The 20,737-nt window shown below is 40.3% G+C and overlaps 1 protein-coding gene across 4 annotated transcripts in view; it reads right to left on the minus strand.

The window, feature by feature from the left end:
* LOC147459329 (uncharacterized) overlaps nt 1–20,737 on the minus strand; it is an 87,200-nt gene that overhangs the window by 23,693 nt on the left and 42,770 nt on the right. The window contains exon 1 of one of the 4 annotated variants that reach the window (XM_086510616.1): nt 3,989–4,518. The exons of the other annotated variants lie outside the window; for them this stretch is intronic. The gene's annotated coding sequence lies outside the window, so the exon portion shown is untranslated. Of the gene's footprint in view, nt 1–3,988; nt 4,519–20,737 lie in introns of those variants that run through there. 4 annotated transcript variants of the gene reach the window in all.

The following is a 20,737-nucleotide window of genomic DNA, read 5'->3' on the forward strand; positions in this document are numbered from 1 at the left end:
CCAAAAGTGATTCTCCTATTGTCATTCATGGAGAAGACATTGCTCATTCTCCATCCCTCGTTGCTAATATGAAGGACAAGATTGAAAGGATTCAGGAGAAGGAGACTCTCTCCGTCTTTTTTTCCCCACAGCATGACACACAGAATTTGCATGATTATGAGAAGCATGATGAATTGAATGATAATGATGAGCATGATGATTTGGATGCCAATGACAAGCATGATGATTTGCATGATCAAGATGTGATTTCTCACAAGCATAATGAGTTGCATGAAGAAGATGTGATTGTTCACGAGGATACGGTGTTAGTGAATGCTTTTTCTGGCAAAGCTAACCTCGTTGCAGATTCGATCAATCACGAAGGATCGATCTTGGCTCTCGAGCCTAGGTCTAAAGAACCCCCACAGGATGATTCGATCATTCAGGACGAAGCGATCTTGGCTCTGGAGCCTAGGTCAACAGAACCCTCTCTTTCTCTCAGTCTCATACACTTGCACACACAATATCCACTCACTTTGTTTGTGATCTTAGCACTCTCCATAAAGACGGAAGGCTCTCTCCTTCCCTAAGAACTAAAAGGAACCTTGAGAAAATATAGATCACTAATCTTGAGAAAATATAACATTCATTCCGCTACACCTTACAATATTGGCACATAAAGATAGAAAGACTAAAGGTAAAGTGATGAGGCGGTTCTGGTTAAATTCAAGGACTATCCTGCATTGGATGCGAAGTGGATGGAGGAGGAGGACCTAGCAGATACTCCTCAGATTGTGCACCTTTTTACCTTGAAGCATTCGGTTTAGCATAGTCTACTCCGATAGAACCCCGATTTCAGCATGGGCGAATCTAGTGCAGCGGGTTTGCACAAGAGGGGAGTCACTCCGCTCCTTTGTCAACAGATTGCCCCGATATTTTGATATAGAGTCACTGATGTCCCTTTGGGTTTCAAGGATACTGCTAGGCTGACAGTTTTCTGCTTTATGACTTTATGAATTGGAATTCCCGAAAAAAAAATGATACTGATTGATTTGTACTTGACTTGTTTAAGTGCAAGAAATGATAAACGAAATGACTGCAGCATTTCGGTCTCATAAATCTCTATAGACATGATTGCAATATGGATTAGTTAATCGGACATGTGTGAATCCTGACTGACTCTAGATGAGATTGCTAAATACGTTGCCGATTAATCATGGTCTGAGATTTGGAATGATTTTGAATGTAATTTGTCATGTGATGTCAAGTGATGTCTTATGATGTGACTGTCGATCGGTACATGTGCTAGATGTGTTGTTCCTAGTGCGTCGATACTAACAGTCAGTGTCTACTAAGAGAGTTTATGGCCTCTGTCTGTTTTGCAGGCGTAATCGAGGGCGATTACAATGCTTTCAAGAGGGGGGTATGTCACAAATGGGTGACGTGGCATGCTCTTGGGCACTCACAAAGTGGCAACAGACCCGGACAAGCGCCGACAAGCTGACATGGCAAGCCGTACGGACTGCTGTACGGATCCCTGGATTTTGCGACGTGAAAAGCGCAGACAAGTCTGTCGTGGCCGGCCGTACGGATTTCCGCTTTTTATGCTGAAACAACTGTACGGAATTCCTGATTTTACGCTGGTTGAATTTTGGGACAGCTTTTGAGCCAGTTGCTTTATTTCTGAAAGTTATTAAAGTTGACAGCTTTTGGGGCTCTGCTTTTGAGCATCCCTTGTAACAATAAATAAGTGGGCAGGGTCTCACATCTCAGAGCATCTGGACGCAGAGTCTGAGAGTAAGCACCTACTCACTCTCTTGTACTTTGAACACAGATTAATACCAAAAGAAATACCGAAAGGGGCGCCAGTCTTTTGGGCCAATATCTCTAGGCACGGTTCTACGCCGGGCCGTGTCGACTTAATTATGAAGTGTGAACTGTTTGAAGTAAATCTCTGCTGTGTCGCAGTAGAATCTTGACTTGGGGTGTCCGAGTTTGTTACACCTCCCGCATCAGCAGATATAGAAGAAGTCAACTGATTCTTTTCAGAATCAGTAAGTGTCGCGAGATAAGGGATCAAATTTCCCGATAGAAGAGAAATTGGTCGTGCTCTAATACCACTGTAACAAACTTGGACACCCCAAGTCAAGATTCTACCGCGACACAACAGAAATTCACTTCAAATTAGTTCACAGATCACAAGAGAGTCGACACGGCCCGGGGTAGTTCCGTGCCAAGAGATATTGGCCCCAAACACTGCAGCCCCTTTCGATATTATTTTTATATTTGTCTTTGAGCAAAGTACAATCGAGCCCGGGGGTGCTCGCTCCCAGACTCCGCGTCCAGATGCTCTGCAGAGTGAGCCCCAAAGGCCACTTATAAAGAGTTTACAAGAAAAGCTTTTAAAATAAAAAACAACTGTCCCAAAATCAACTTATCAAAAATCTACCAACAAAAGCTATCAGCGTAATCTGCGAAAATCCGTACGCTCTGCTGCGTCAACAAGTCGGCGCAAAAAGTGGGATTTCTATACTTCCTGCCGCGTCAGCAACTGTCAACGCCAGACGCAGAAATCCGTACTACCACGTCAACCTGTCAACGCATTACCCAAACATTCGTTCTGGCTGCCACGTCAACATGCGTGTGTATATCCAGGTGGCTCTGCCACGTCATCCGTACTGCTAGGTCAATCTGTCGGCGCATTACTCGGGCGTCTGTTCTGGCTGCCACGTCAGCATGTGTGCGTGTATCCGGGTGGCTCTGCCACGTCACCAGTTTGTGACACAATGTGCAACCATATGAGTGTAATGATTAGGGTGATGTGAAATCCAAGATCCATCTTCACTCTATCAGGCCACAACAAGTGTCCAGTTTAAAATTAGCTTTGATTGTATGTTTGCTCATCTTGGACTACTCATGTTAGAAGCCATGTGCAGCTGTAAGGACACACAAATTTAAGCAGAGTGATGTAGGTGCAGTCCAAGCATAGCCATGATTGGGCACACGGCAACATCCGTTAGATTGTGGAGTTTAAAAGTTTTAGGAATCCTGCTAAGTTAAGCAAAGATAATCCACAAAGAACTCTTCTTCTTTACGAAGCGCGTTACTAGTTTTTGGATTTACTCCGTACGTACAGGGTTGATATACCCATGGACTTCGACACAAGGCGCCAACTTTTTGTTATGTGTCACAAAAAAGTCCAATTACTCATCGCTTGACTGATCTACATCAAAGATAAGCATTCCATTTTCCAAAAAGAATTGCTAGAGACTAGAGAGCAATTAGTTTTGCTCGGTTACAGTATCTCGCTTGACGTATGCTCTAATATTAGTGTGAGCTCCAAGTAAAGGTTTCTTTTGTCCTAAAAAATAGTCTCCTAAGAGAATGTTTGATTGAATTGTTTAGTTTAGTTTCTGCTACGAGCAGATAGTTCCACCTGTGAGTGCCAAATTAGGTACGTATCAAGTGGATCAACTGCCCTGATGTAGATTAAATTAGGCATTGCCGCTAGGTACACAAGTCAAGGCATCTCCTATAGATAGACTACGGAATTATAAAAGAAATTTGGTTGGTTGGAGAAAGGCATGCAGCTAGTTCCCTCATCCTCACATTCAAGCAAACCCTGCCCATGATTGGTTTACGCTTTAAAGCTCGTTTTGAGCACAATTTGTGCCCTATTCCCCCTTGTGTTGGGTGAGCAACAAAGTGCTCATGATTCTGTTAAGTTTGTTGGCTCTCACCATACCCAAATTTGGGCTTTAAGTTTGAGAAGTGTTTTTTTATTTAATTGTCACATTTCCATTGTAGTTTCACTTCCCAAGTTTAATATTTCACTTCCCAAGTTTAATATTGCTCCTCTGTTAGCTCACCCATCATGGTGTGCAATCTATGAATGTGTATTGGTTATCCCAATGATCATAATATAGGTCTGCCCGATAGTGTCTTGTAGACATGTAGCACTGCGTAGCAAAATAGTAACAATCCATAGTTCAAATTAAATTTCCCATACCTGGTTAGCGTTCGTTTAGGGTTGGTAGCTGGATGCCATCGTCTCAAAGGTGGACATTGGATTCTTTGTCCATTAGACCAAAGGCTGGAGTGGAGAGTCTAGACAATTCGACAATGGTGAACTTAGCTCTAGCGGACTGTGGTCCAAGTGGCCGAGCTCGGCGACAATGTCGGTGGGAGATCGGAGACCGATAACATAGTGAGTAAGGGGCAAACCTAGCAGCGAACGGGAAACCGTAGGACGATACACCAGCGGCACTAAGCCGGGTGGGCTGTAGACAGAGATACATGTGGACGGTGACCTCGTTACGGACCTTGATGCAGCAGCTACATGTGAGCAGGTGCAACGGATGCAGGCCAAGCGAGGTAGTTCTCAGTTGTGAGACCAATGCAGCCCTGGCCAATGCTCAAAGCATTGGCCATGGCTGCACGGCGATTTTCGGTAGCCAAAGATGGTAAACAACAGTGGAGGACAGAGAGAGAGTAGGTTTTGGACACAAGCATGTGCGTCTTAGCCTAGGGTGTGTGTGTGTGTGTGAGAGAGAGAGAGAATGGAACCAAATAAAATGTAGGGAAAATTACCAAAATACCCCTCTAATTTGAGGAAATTCCCAAAATACCCTTGTATCTATTTTGGTTGGATTGTTCAAGATTTTCTAATCTTCAATTCGTTTTTGACAATGGAGATCCGTTTTTGAGTGCTCAGCATGTAATTTGTCACCAATTACCATCGCAAAAAAGGCAATTATGTCTTAAAATAATGAAGCAATTCATCTCCAAAGCCTACGTAATTAACTCAAATTGTAGTTTTAGCATCTTGTACGATAGACAATCACTCTTCTTGTGAAGACCTACAAAAAAACATTATTTTTCGAGAAATTTACTCTCACAACCAGGCGTATTTTGGGAATTTTGGAAAATTTGAAGGGCATTTTGGGAATTTATGACAAAATATCGGGGGTATTTTGGGAATTTCCTCAAATTAGAGGGGTATTTTGGTAATTTTCCCTAAAATGTACTATGAGAGATGGTCCGCACATGCGCCGTTCATGTTCCCAATCGTTCAGTCATGAACGAGAGATGATCGACTGCAACTTTATGCACACACAGGGCGTCGTTCACAGATAATGGTTTAATGATGAGATTGCTTTAGATGAACCAGACTCCACCACCGACAACACCTGGATCTCTGAAAGATGTGGACCGTCCGTTTATTTCCAAGAATAAAAAGATTCTGGTCGGTTTGCCCCATGATTTGAACCCACCACCTCCTACTAGAGACGTCGGCTCTCCCATTAAGCTATCACGCACCACTTGAAAAGAGGGTGAGAACATAGTATGTTATGGCAAAAGTGACGGGGTGCAAATCATACGGTGTTCACTTGAAGATCACTTTGGAATAATTGGAGTCAAACGGTGATCACTTGGAGATCACTTTAGAATGGTTGGGATCACTTGGAGATCACTTTAGAATGGTTGGGGTCACATGGTGATCACTTTGGAATAGGTAGGTCCACAGGGTGATCACATCTCAATTGGGAATCACACAGGGATCACCTGGCGATCACTTGATGTTCACATTGAATTTCGTTGGGGTTCACTTCGATTGTGATCACTTGGGGATTACATCGCCATCGGAAAACGCAAAACCAATCCCAAGTGGTGTCAAATAATTATGAGGCAAACTCCAGAGGCTCTTCCTGCTCTACGCCAAAATCATGACAGCTTTGGCAAGTCGGCAGCTACACGTTCCACACCAAGTGAACCGACACTCTTTATTTAGCGAGTTCAATATATACAGGTGGGTGGGAGCTCACCATCCACCACGTGTCCTTCATTAGTGACAAATTCCACTAGATACCTTTGATTTTAATGGCATATATCCCAATCGAGTATGGAGTATCCATTTGTTTTTATTGGAAATGAGTTGGAATTGAGCGAGATGCGAGCTACCTCCTTCTAAAAGGGACACAGGAAGGAGAAGAAGGTGAGGAGTCAAGCAAGGCAATGTAGGAAGTCACAAGGTACAAGAGGTTGAAGCAACCAAGGGACAATGAGAGGCGTTGGAGGAGAAGCGTAGAGGGAGTTACGATGGTGAGATTCTGCAGTCCAATAGTCTGCAACCCACAATATGTTTTTTTTCAAATTATTACAAGCGAGACCTTGTGCAAAAAGGTCCCGCCCTACTAGTCTAGGGCAGTGAATGGAAATTCGTGAAACGGAGGGGTATATTTCGAAAGCAGACTTTGATTCTTTTATTGTAAGTGTTGGATAGCCTCTCTAAGTGACCCCAAGCTGTAGATGGGAAGACAATTGGACTCCAAGTAGCAAAAACACCGCTGAATTTGAGGGAAAATTTGCAAAAAATACTAAGAAGAATCTCTCCACTTCTGATTTAAGAAAAAGTAGATCACTTCATCTCAACAACCCTTACCTTTAGAAGATGGGGCTCCATAGCAGCTCCCAACCATGTGCATAAATTTATCCAACAAAGAAAACATCAAGAATTACTGTTTGGAGATGCCGCAGCAGATACCCCTTCTAAAGTAATATTTTTGTGAAGCCACATTGTAATATGAGGACCAGCTCAAGCCCACTCTCTGAAGATGTAATATGTAAAGCTATTTTTATTTTAAGTGGATGTACCCTATGGGAATGGAACCCAAAGCCATTTTTTGGTAAGCTTAAACTTATAAAGGTCACTTTGTAAAAGAAAGGCAAATCGTCTATTCAGAAGACGGTGCTGTGTATAAGAACAAGCCTTTCGTGCAAACTTGTGATCAACATAACTTATTAACAAGTAAAATAATTTTCTCAAACTGAGGCAAGGTTCATATCCCAAGTAGCCCTAACCATTAGAAACTCATAGAAGTTTCAGAGTTAAATTTGGATTCATAACAATGTATCATCCACGCACAATAAGGTTTTAGAGCCTAGAATTGAGATTTTTTGCAGATCTAACCAAAATTGTTGTAACTAACAGTGAGCCTAAGAACCCTTGAGTATTGATTACATTTCAAGTGGAGAATTCAGACTATCAGATGAACTATATCCCAAGAAACAAGGCAACCAGATCTGGTACCAATGGATGGTCGAGATGGAGCTGAGGTAGAAGCACAATTAGTGACTATATAGGCACTGGAAGTATCAGAAGAACTGATGGGATATACTGCATTTGGAGACTATATATGCACTAGGAATAATAGGAGAATTGGTACAGGGTACCCTTCGTTCTTCTTCCTGCAATGAATTGATAATACCATCCAAGGAGAGCAGCTGTTTCCCCTTTAAAACAATAGCAATCTGATGGAATTTATCAAGAAAACTTTTTAACAAAACGGCTATGAGATCTTCTTCTGGTACTTGGGCTTCGACATAAACAATCTGAGTTTTAATACTCTTCAGCCAATTAACTAAAGATGTAATATTTTCATCAGCACGCATAGCAAGAGAGTACAACTCCATCTTTAGACTCATCATTGAATACTTAGCTTTAGCACCAAAAACCTTCTCTAGCTGTATCCAGGCAACCTTGGCATATTGCATGTCATCCACATAATGAATAAAATCATCTTTGAGAGATGTCAGAATAAAACCTAATGCTTGCTCGTCCTTGCGTTGTTGCTCGGCAAATAACGCTCGGGTAACTACAGCGGATGTGCCTGCTTCATCGGTTGATAGCAGCATGACGACGCTCCACAGATTCTTGCGCATCAGATATCCCTTCACTTTGATTTTTCAAGTGTGGAAGCCGGATCCGTTAAACTTGTCAATTTTTGACGCCATGTTGAAGTCTTTTAGAAGCCTGAAAGAAAGTTTGTGTTATTGGTTATTGCCGGCTTAACTTTCAGAGCGGTTGTCTTCGTCTTGTCTTTGCATGCATGTATTAAGCTATTGCAGAAACTTTCTAAATCACTACAATTGACTATTGCTGAGTTTGAAAAACGCCTTCAAATTTACGAGCCAATATAGTACTGAGCCGAGCACGGACGGGGTGTCCTACACCTTGTCGAGGGTGTGAATACCCGCTTGCTTAGGGGGTTCAAGACCAAATAGGGTGGCCACTTGAATACAATGTGAAATATAAAAAAAAAAACGACCTTTGTAATGCAGCAATGGTGCAAAACGACAGGATGACACAGAGATGTGCTCAGGGTGGGATGGAGATAGTGTATTAGCGAACCATCAAGTGTTGAAAAACAACCAGCATGCCAACCCGACCATATTGATGCAGAGTTTGCTCGTTTTGATGCAGGTCGACATGCTCGTTTCCCCCTCTGCAAGCGGTTGCTTCCGCGCCGTGTCGACTGAAGCCAAAGCCGCCAAGAGGCTCTGGTACCAGGTGGTGAGAGCCGGTTATGGTGGGTGATGGTGTGGGCAGGCCATGGCTTGTGCAGGTGCAGAAACGAGAGAGAGAGAGAGAGAGAGAGAGAGAGAGAGAGAGAGAGAGAGAGAGTCAACAAGAGAAAACACGCTAGGATGATTGATTGTATTTCTTCGTTGAAAAAAAGCTTACACTAATATCAAGCAAAATTGGCCATGCAGACTGGCTCTAAACTAAACTGTCCTCTGCATGCTATAAGCGGTGTTCCCACGAGCTTGGAAACCCAACAGCTTCTTTGCGATTCACATAGTATTTGAAGCAATGTCCACTAAGAGAAGTTCCACAAGAGGAAAGATTGCCACTGTTATTTATTGAAGGTCTTAAAACCAAAACGCTCAAAAAATATCTTCATTTGAAGGGATTTGCTTATGTGGAAGGAGTTACGAAAGAGGCATTGTATCTTGTGAACAACTGCAAGGCCTATGACGAGGTCATATAACAAACTGATATCTTGATCACTGGAACGCACTCTACCAAAAGTGGAAGCACCTCTAGGGGAACAAACAGTGCTCATCGAATGCCTAATATGGCCCTGCACTTTTGAGGATCTTACCCTCTTACACGTGTGAATATGAAGCTAACTCAAAAGTTAAGAGTTGTGTTATCACAGTGAAAGGTCAACCCTAAAATGATAGATTCCAAAGGTTGAACCTCAAAGATCACTCTTATAGAGATGTCACAAGCACACCGGTTGGGGAATTTGACTAGAGTACCAAGGGTGAACCCGAAGTTCTTAAGCTCTTCTTGAGTGACTTCAACCAACTAAATGTATTTGGATGTGTAACATCTATTTGTTGATGTTTTTGGATGGGATCAAATACTTGCAACATTAGAAGTATGTGTTAACAAAGGGACCCCTACCAAAGTTTGTGATGAGGATGGATACGACATAGCCCCCTTACAGATGCATGGTTTGACTCGTGCAAAGCAACATGGCCAAAACAATCGAAAACGAAACACTCTACATGTACAAGAGAAACGAAATTTCCATTAGGGATCTCTCTGAAATAGAGGAGACCGTCTGATCTCAATGAACCTCAGATTTTTCAAGAGAATCCAGATGATGAATTGACAAGTACATTTGAGACTGAAAACAAAGTTTTGACAAAATGATAGAAAGTTTCTATGATTTTTTTCACAAAAACCCAAACATTGAGCCAAACGGATTTGACCATAGAAACAAAATGCAAAGAAAAATTTGACCATAGACCAATGGAAATGATAAAAGGGAAAAGTCAGTACCTAATGCTCGTTGGAGTAGTACTGTGTGAAAAATAAGATCATGAAGAGATACTAAATCTCTACAATAGAAGGGACGAAGGACAACAAGTAAAAGGAAAACCAAACCCATACCAAAATTGCCAAAGAAAAGAGACTCCAAAATGACCAAGGTTATGTGCAAAAAGGAATATCATGAGCTCATACAAACGTTAAAATTAAGTGTGGACAATGGAAATGGAGAGTGAAGAAGATGCTGAGAAAAATCATATCAATGCTCCATCACAATACAAGAAGTACACAACTCACGACAACATGCGGGGGATTGTTATCCAACAACCCATGCAAGAGATGAAAGGACTAAGAATATCATACGATGAGCCAAAAAAAGCCAAGCAAATTGACCTCGTAGAATTGTGGGAAAAACCAAGACTAGCATATATCTCAACTGACCTAACCCTTGACGAACACAAACTTTTGATTGTTATGTTTAAGGAGTACAAAGATGTTTTTTCCTTGTCCTACAAAGATCTTAAGGGAGTGGATCCTAACATCTACCGGTGTACTATCCCTCTTAAGAACGATGCTAAGCCAAACAGACAACGTCCGTATACTTACAACAAAACATTTGCACAAAAAATCAAGGAGGAGATAGATAAGCTACATGAAGCTGAGTTCATCTACAAAATTGAACACATTGATTGTGGTATCGAAGAAGAATGGAAAGCTCATAATGTGTGTAAACCTCAAGAAGCTGAATATGGCCACCATCATGGATGATTATCCTCTCCCTATTACAGATCATGTGTTAGAGAGAGTGGCAGGCAAAGAACCTTACAACTTCCTAGACGGATTTTCGAGCTATAACCACCTGGCCATCAAACCTGAAGACCATCATAAGTTTTACCAAACAATGGGTTATATATGCCTATCGAGTCATGCCATTTGGCTTCACCAATGCTATTGCCAGTTTTCAACGCTTGATGAGCCAGGCTCCCAATAATATCGATAAATATTCTTAGAAATCTGTAAGGATGACTTTTGTGTTCACTCCTTACTGCAAGAAGACCACGTTGAGCACTTCAAAAAAGTATCCTAGAAGTGTTGGATTTATCAGATTTAGCTATACTTGCATTCATGGTGCGACATGCAAAAATCCTTGGCCACATTGTGTCCAAAACCGGCATATCTACTGATCTTCAGTGAATTTGTCTAGACCAACCGCAGTAAGAGAGAAGAAAAATTGCCAAAATACCCCTCGGGCCTCTAATTTGTGGAAATTCCCAAAATACTCCTCAAATTCCAAAAATATCCTTGTATCTATTTTGGTTAGATTGTTCAAGATTTTCTAATCTTTATTCCTTTTTGACAATTGAGATCTATTTCTGAGTGCTTAGCATGTAATTTGTCACAAATTACCTCACAAAAAAGGAAAATTATGTCTAAAAATAATGAAGCAATTCATCTCCAAAGCCTACATAAGCATCTCAGATTCTAGTTTTAGACGTAGTCGCGAACCACATCAAAACTGACAATGCTTACACTTAAATTAAAGAGCAAAGAGAGAGGAACACAATGCAAGTTTCGGAATTGGAAACAGATTACCAAATCATTAGTTGTGTCGATTACAAGTTTGGAGGAGCTCGTAGCTTGAGCGTACGTTTTTTGAGCTCCCTTCTTCTTCTAAAGATAAGCCTCCCTTCACATTAAGGTTATTGACCTTTATACCTAGGGCATTCTAAATGGCCAGTGGCCGGTTCACATGGACCTTTACAATTGTCATGACAGTATAACAACTCATGGAATTGACCTGCTACTTTGGAATTAGGATTTACACAGAGTATTACTACACTAGCTCGGCAAAATAATATACTACAAATGTGGTGTCCGTCTACGTGTTCGACCAATTGGGCACTCATTTGATCTATCCTCAAACACTAATTTTGGCTAATTTTTGGCCAACTAATAATAATTGTAAATAATTTTCTTTTACTAAACAGCAAAAAATGATAGATAATCAATAAAATTTGATAAGTCGAGCCAGGAAAGTCGGAATTGACTTTTGAAAGCCAATGCCGAAACTTCAAAGAAAGGACTTCGAACATGGCAAATATGAAAAGATGTGGATTTTGAGACAACTTCGAAAGGATCAAAACTGCAGATCAAACGTCATTTGTCGACCGAATATCATAATGAAGAACGGTTTAAACTGCAGGTGATATGAACAACAAGATATGATCAATGGAGGTAAGTATTAAAATGTCAAAAGTTTTAAATTTATTTTTTGTTAACATTTGTCTGGTAACCTAACTGGACATAAAAGTGTCCTTTTAGGGTTTTGGAAAAAATTCCAAAACCATAGTAGATCCACTCATTTTGAAAAATCCTCTCATGAGCTTATAGTTCAAGGACTACTACAAATGGAAAAAATGAAAAACTTGTAGATTTCTCATCTCTTGGTCACTACAAGCCTCCAAAGTTGATGGGCCAGTGCATTTTGCCCAAAACAACAATTTCTTACGGTTGATTCCATATAAATAAGAGTGGGGATTTTTGTAGGACATGAGATAAAATTCCTCGTTAACTTCAATGGGTTGGTGATCAAAACATATGGTTTCTTTTACCTCACTAAATTTGTTTTGGGCAAAAAGAATAGGTACAAAAAAGTTGCATTTTTGCCATTCTGCGGAGCTATCATCAAAGTTTCTATGGTCATGCTCAATACAAATACTATATACATGTTTTCTTAGTTCCCTTTGGGCCTTTGGATTCAAAAGAAGCCATGGAGCATGTCAAAAGGATAATGGATCTCTTACTAAGTGGAACCTTGGGGACAATGATAAAGTGCTAAATACAGCATGAAAGAATTGGGTTTAGCATTATGACCTCTAGAAACCCATAGAAACTACCCAATATCTAGCCAAGTTTGTAGTTTATGATTAGATATGGTTACTACCTACAAAATACACACAATTGGCCTAAGAAACTACCAATATTGAGAAAGTTATACTTGCTACTCTAAAATGTCTTGTATTCATCAACAATAAAAAAACTCAACCATCATCATATACTATGCTATATAGCGTATTAGGTCCAATTGAATTTGGATATCAAGAAAGCCACCAAAAAGATCATAAAAGTGCTAATTTTGGCCAAAAACAGGATTGTGCAATTCTTGTAAGTTGGTCATAACTTTCAATTTTAACACTTAGTTCTCCCTACAAGCATCAAAACATGTTGAGAAACATGAAGGCTTATTCTCTAGCAATTTAAACCTCACAAACATGAAGTTTAGAGTGGTAGAGTTGCAAAAATTTGAAAAAAAGCCAAAAATAGGACCCGTTTTTCACATAGTTTAGTTTCAAAAATATTGTGCAAGAGTAAGGTTAATTGTGAGATCGATATTCCAAAAAAAAAAAGTCAATTTTTTTTTTCAACTCATAAGGCAACTTTGTGGATATATAGCACCTAGAAATTCATTTTCGTACTCTTCAAATAATTCAAGCAAAATGGTCACTTAACAGGACACAAAAGTGTCCAAGGACATAAAAGGTCCTGTTACCATTCTAGTGTTAATTAGTTTTGTTATTATATCCATTTCAATTGACAATGAAATATTCAAATTCAAATTTAAATTTAAATTATAAATTTTAAGTTTTAATTTAATTCATGAATGTTAGTTTTTGAATTAAAATTTATATTTTTAGAGTTTAATTTTAATGATGATTACAAAATTTTTGTTTATGGTTTAAAACTAGATTCTAATTATAAGTTTAAGTTAAGCTTTAATGTTAAATTGAAATTTAGAATATAAAGTTTGAGTTTAAAATTGAATTTAAGATTTAAGTTTAGATTTTAATTTGAGATTTTATCTTATATTTATGGTTTGTGTTTTTTGTGTTTTTTGCCTAAAAACACAAACAGACTTTAGAAATGGCTTACCCTTTTGTTGTTTGTGCTTGCCGCTTTGCATACGACTTACCGCAACCATCGATAGGCAAGTGGGCAAGCCATATGCGGATATGGCTTGTATTTGTGTGTGAAGCGACAAGCACAAATAACAAGTGAACAAGCCATTTTTTGCAATCCGTTTGTGTGTTCTACTCTAAAACGCAAATAGACTTCATAACAGTTTGTCCACGTGGCCATTTGTACTTATCTCTTGCCTATTGATGATTTGGGCAAGTCGCATGCGTTCTTGTTATTGGCACAGATGGACTTCAAAAATGCAAATGGACTCCAGAAACGGCTTGCTCTTTTGCCATGCGTTTTTAACTCGTAAAAAAATAAATGGATATGGCTTGTATTCTTATCATTTAACCTTGCCGTCTCACATATGGCTTGTTGTAACCAACACAAAATTCGACTTCAAAAATTGCTTGCTTTCTTGCCGTTTGTGCTTGCTGCTTCACACAAAGCTATCTGTTTGGGCTTGCCGCTTCAATAGGTACAAAAACAAACTTTGTGCAAAGGAGCAAGCACAAATGACAAGAGGGTAAGACGTTTCTAAAGTCCATTTGAGGTTTTTAAGAGCAAAAATACAAATGGACTTTAGAAACAATTTGCCTCTGGTCATTTGTGCTTGTCGCTTCACATGTGGCTTGCACAAAACATCAATAGGTACAAAAGCAAGCTTTATGCAAAGACAAGGACAAACGATAAGAACAAGCCGTTTTCAAAGGTCGTTTGCATTTTTTCTCTTAAAAACCCAAACATACTTCTAAAACGACTTGCTCTCTTACCATTTGTGCTTGTTGCTTTGCATATTGCTTACCGTAACCATCAATTGGTACAAGAGGCGACATGGTTTCTCTATTTTAGGTGATTTTGGAATCGAAGGAACAAGCCTTAGTGCCTATGCCTGCATATTATGAAGAGCCAAGTGGATATGTGGTTAGTCCATCATATTATCCACCCAAAGAGCCAAAAGCGCCAAAAACATGGAGCATGATTGGATCAGTTGGACCACCAACTGCTACACATGCTGTAAGAGAAGGTCGATATAGCTTGGATGAACGCACATTGTTGTTCATAGCAAATGGAGGAGTAGCGAGATCAAGACCTACTTACCAACATAGGGCTCTTCAAGGAGCACCTCAACAACCCAAAGGACCATGCCACAAGAGTGGTGGAGACCACTGGCTAAGAGAATGTCCTCATGATGAAATCATTAGGGTAAATGCATATTGCCCTGAGTGTGGAGTCACTCATTTGATTCTCGATGAACCCGAATAAAGGAGCGAAAGTAACATTGAACGTGCTAGGGGCAATCCCGACAAGTAGTGGTTCTGAAAATGAAACGGTGATACCTATACAAGTTGTCACGAGAGCATAAGCTCAAAAAGCAAGGGAAGAACCCGTAATTGAGGAATCTAGAGGAGATGTGCTTATTCTTGAGACGAGAAGTCAACGAAACACTTGGAAGGCTATGAAAGCTAGAAAAGAAATTGGAAATCCCAGAAGTCGGAGAGCTCGAGGAAAAAAAGGGACCAGAAAGTGCAAGTTCAGGGGGATCTGTACTAGGTGAAAAGGTGAATGAACCTCTAGATGCACTTATGAAAGCCTACGAGGCGCGGCTACGAGGTGAATGAACCTCTAGATGCACTTATGAAAGCCTACGAGACGCGGCTTCAAAATAACCAAAACCAAGAACAAAAATGGATGACGTATCCTTACGTTGAGTTGGAAAAGCAAAGGTTGAAGATGTGTTATAAAATGATCCATACTGCTCAAGCTTTGCTAGAGCCACCGGCAAGCAAACCAAAGAGTTGGATGGAAGTTCCAACTCCAACATCATTAACCCCACTAAGACACGAAACTGAAAGGATAACTGAGATTCCCTCAACTGAATTAGAAGAGCCAAGGGTAGTGATGAATACCATAGATCAGGAATCTGAGGGCTTCCATCCTACAATACCAGAGGCCTACAGAGAGCGTGATTGCTTAGACGAGCTTTGGAGACAAATACGAGAAGCAAATGAGGCAGATGAGTTGAGCCACAGAGTTAACCAAACCAGTAAGGAGAGAGATGTATTTCTTCCACCTGTTGAGGAGTTCGAGGCAAGATCTCAAGTAGATCTAGATATTTTCTCATATTGAGGGGATATAGGATCCGTAAGATCTTTAGAGAGTCGACCTCAATCTTTGAGAACCTTACCCTCTTACATGGGAGAGTATGAGGCAAAGTCTGATGTGAAGACATGCCATCACAAAGACTTTCGTCGAGAAAGGCTTTGGACTCTAAAGGATTAATAGACATATTGTCTACACCTGTGACTTGCACCAGTACGCTAGCTAAGCTTCTCCAAATTTGACCTAACATGTGGGCTATAGTTGGGAAATATCTAGAAAGTTTGGGGGTGAAAGATCCAACATCACAGATACAAGAAGGGATCAGAGAGCTGGAAAAGCCTCAGATAAACACGTGACCAGTGCCATTAAACAAGGTAGGAGAGTATTGTGAACGCGAGGATGGCAACACTATGCTTCCAGTTGAGGTCCAAGAAGTTACAACCATGGCAATCCTTGATAGCGGAGTTGGTGTAGCCATTATAACCAAGAGAGATGAAAAAAATGGGAAAAACCTGCCTTGAGGGCTATAAGGATGAAATTGCAACTAGCAGATGGGTATATGGAGAAACCCCACGGGCTTCTAGAGAAGGTGATTGTTAGTTCTTGCGGCATTGAGTATAAGCATGCCTTTGCTATAGTGGATTTTGGCAACATAATACTTGGAAGGCCATTCATGTGACAATTGAAGATGGTCCAAGATTGGGGTACGATCATATATACCTCAAACACATGGAAACCACTACGCTCATAAACCTTAAAGACCATAGTTACAACTTACAAAGACGTGAACCGAACCTCAGTTGAGGAGTTTGATTCACCTACATTAGTAGGATCGGAGCTACCAGTCTTGTTGGGTGAACCAAAGGAGTTATGGATGTGTGGAGCCTCTCAATGTAGAAGCTTACACAACGAGAGGAGTGTATTCTGGAAAGGGCGCTTAAAGATAAGGAATACATCCTTGAACCCTTCTCAAAAGAAACTCTCGAACCTTTAGAATGTACCCATATTCCAACAACCCTAGATGTGTCACGTGTGTGCTATTTCGGATGGGCCCACAACAATGTTCTGTGACAAGGATGGGTATGACATGGTTCCATACTATATGATCAATATAGTAGATGGGAACGAGGAGAAATTATTCTTGGAACAACCCGGACAGGATAACCTGGTGGATGCGGAAGAAGAGGAGTTGTTTTATGACTCCCATAGCAACTTGAGCGAGACGATGACGCAGATAATGAATGCTCTGACAATCCGAGTGAACAAGAGGAAACGAGAACAGATGTTTGGTTCTATGATTTTTTAAATTAAAAAGGAAGACGTCAACAACGCTATAGGGAAAAGAGGACAGTGTGCAAGGCTAGAAAGAATTAGATGCCTAGAATAAGGAAAAATGCAAAATTTTTTATGTCGGTAAGAGCTGAAGATTGTGTTAAAGACAAAGTGTCGGGAAGATTCTCTAGAGCTTGAGATCCAAAGATACGAGACAACATTAGAAACCTGAGAAAACAAACTCTGAAGTTCAAAACTGAAACAAAACCTGAGAAAACAAAAGAACAAGGGTTAGACGAGTTTGGAGAAACAAAATGGACCAAGGTGGAGAGAAAGAAGAAATACCGAGAGCTTAAGAAAACTCTCAGGGAAGTATGGACAATGGTGTTAGGAAATATGACGTAGCTAAGTAAATAATTGAGTAGATTACTTAATGGAGAGAGATAATTTTCATACACAAGAGATTATAGAGTAGAGAGAGAGAGAGAGAGAGAGAGAGAGAGAGAGAGAGAGAGTACACAAGATATACATGGTTCACCCAATGTGGGCTATATCCACGGGAAAGAAGCCACTTAATGGCTTTAGTACTTCAAACAAGAAGTAGGTTACAAAGGGATTATACCCTTGATAGAGATCCCGCCTTGCTTCACTCTTACCACCTCACACCCACCTTGTTGCATCAACTTCACACTATGAAATGTGTGTAGAAATGGCCTCCTTTTATAGGCCAAAAGGGTTGCCCTCTCTCATGAGAGGCAGCCATGTGTAGCCTCCCTTGTGTAGATAAGTCCAAATCGGACCCTCCAATCCGCCCATGTGTGGCCGCCCTTGAGAAGGCAAGTCCGCTTTTGAATTCGGCCCCACCGGCCAAATGACCGACCGTTTTTCGACCACTTTCCGGCCATAATAATTCTGCGAAAAGGAATATTTTGTGAAAATTTTGATTTTCAACAAGTGATTTTATTTTCCGATGAGTTATTTTTCTTCACGCACGATGGCTTCTCCTTATAATGGGGGCCTTACAAATGTGCGTTTTTAACAGAGAAAATTACAAGGGGTAAATCAGGCTCCATACTTAACAAATGGAAGGACGAAAAAAATGAGGACAAAATGAGTGTGTCATCCCACTACAAAACGTTCACTATCCAAGATAGGAAGGTAATGATGACATAACCTCTTCAAGAGCGAAAGGACAAGGAGTGCTATGATGGGCCAGAGGACGCAAAGAAGATAGACTTGGCAGGACTAGGAGAAGAGCCAAGGCCGGTCTATATAGCAACATATCTAAGTATGGGATAGGAGGAGAAGCTCATAGGTCTTCTCAAAGAATACAAGGATGTGTTTGCTTGGTCATATAGAGACCTGAAAGGAATAGATCCGACGATATGCCATCACACGATTCCATTAAAACCCAATGCAAATCCTAGCCGATAGAGACCGTACATATACAATGACATGCTTGCTAAGCGCATCAAGGAGGAGATTGATAAATTGAAGGAGACTGAGTTTATCTCCAATTGCGATGGTGCCTAAGAAGAATGGTAAACTCCGAGTGTGTGTGAATCTAAAGAAGGTTAATGCCGCCACAATTAGGGATAATTATCCCTTACCTATTATTGACCATGTCCTTGAACAAGTGACAGGCAAGCGAACATACTCCTTCTTAGATGGATTCTCAGGCTACAACCAACTCGCAATTACTCCTAAAGATCAATACAAGACATCGTTTGCCACAGAATGGGATATATACGCATATAGGGTAATGCCATTTGGACTGACCAATGCCCCAACAACATTCCAGAGATTAATGGAACATGACTCTTGAGGATATTCTTGGAAATATACATGGATGACCTATGTGTATACTCTCTTTTGAGAGATGAGCATACAGAGCATCTCAAAAAACTATTCGAGAAGTGCAAAACTTATAGGATTTGCCTTAATCTAGAAAAGTGTGTGTTTATGGTTAGACAAGGCGGAATCCTAGGACATATTGTCTCGAAGAATGGCATATCTACCGATTTGGACAAGATTTAAGTAATTGTAGAAATGCCTAGACCAAACAACACAAAGCAACTACAATGCTTTATGGGACACTATGGTTACTACATGAATCGTTTTAAATGTTGAAGAAAGCACTCATATCTACTCGAGTATTGAAAGCACTAGAATGGGAGAGGATCTTTCATGCTCATATCGATGCTTCAAAATTTGTTATTGGATGCATCTTGGCTTAGCTCTAGGAGAAGGAAATATGAATTTCCTAGTCTGTTATGCAAGCAGGAAGCTTAACAGTGCTGAAAAGAAATACACCATGGAGAGAGAGGGGCTTGGGATGATATATGCTGTTAGAAATTTTGGCATTACCTCCTTGCAAATAAGTTTGTGTTTTTCACCGATCATTAAGCCCTCCTATACCTTGTAAACAAACCATGCAATACTGGGAGAATTGTACAATGGTTTATCATATCGCTAGAGTTTGACTTACAATCATGGTTAAAAAGGAAAAGACGCATCGTCGAGAAGATCATCTTTCTAGATTTCTAAATGGAGAAGCTTTAGAAGAGGTAGAGGATGACATCCCTGAAGCATATCTTTCAATATTGAAATGGTAGATAGTCGGTTTACTATCCTATGGAGGTGAGTTAGATAGGGGTAGGAACTTAAACGACAAACGGTTCGACAATCAAGGTATTTCCAATTAATTGACGGACGTTTGTATAATTTAGGCTTGGACAACATTTTACGATTATGCACAGGGCCAAAGGAGTTAGTTTAGGACATGTTTTCACATGTTTAGGACTTAGCATTTCATTGTTCACAAACAAATACATACTAGCACTTGAAACAATTAGGAGTTTATTGGCCAAATATGCACACTGAATGTTCATGTGTACAATTAGTACCAAAGAACATGCAACGCTGTTTCAAGTAACATTTGCACTAGAGTGGAGCCAATATATAATTGACCACCTGACAATGAGGAAGTTTCCTGAACATACCTCTCTAGATCATGACAAAGGGCCACAGAAATAGAGGTTTGGGACTTCACACTAATTGGAAACAACCTATATAAGAGAGGAAAGGACAATTAGCTCAAGATATGTGCGATTGAAAACATGTATTTGCCAGTCCTAGAGCAGGCATATGAAGGACTCAGTGGAAGCCATTTCTCAGGGGATAAAACAACAAAAATTGTTTTAACCGCTGAAATATGGTGGCCTACATTACACATGGACGTTGATGAATACATTAGGAGATGTGATTCTTGCCAGCGTACCAAGGTATCAAAAAAGAGGGATGAGATGCTCTTAAAGCCAATGATGGGAGCCTAAGCATTTGCTAAGTGGGCTATAGATTTTGTCAGACTAATTTCACCACCCGCTTACAAAACTCGCGCCCAATAGTATATCATTGTGGCTATGGACTATCCCACTAGAAGGGATGAAGATAAACGCACACGGAAAGCCGATGCAAGGACCACTGTATAGTTTCCGCAAAGGAAGGTGAGGTTGTGAAAGCATATACTGTAATTAAAGCTTTCAATGAGAACTCTTTAGATTCTCCTCTTGAGTGTAAGAATGATGATTTTGATATCTGCCATGGTTTTCAAGACTCTCATGATATTAACGTTGCAATAGATGAAGATTTTGTCTCAATGTATGGTCTCATTTGAGACGCCTATGGATGTGAAACATGCCAAATATGGTTGTACTTAGAATGCTCTTATGGAACCTAGTAGCATCTTATTTTTCCAAAGGTATAGTTCATGCTTTAGTAAGGAAAGAGGTAACATGTCATGAT

Source organism: Adiantum capillus-veneris, chromosome 4, assembly GCF_014529385.1.
Source record: "Adiantum capillus-veneris isolate H3 chromosome 4, ASM1452938v2, whole genome shotgun sequence".
Lineage (NCBI taxonomy): Eukaryota > Viridiplantae > Streptophyta > Polypodiopsida > Polypodiales > Pteridaceae > Adiantum > Adiantum capillus-veneris.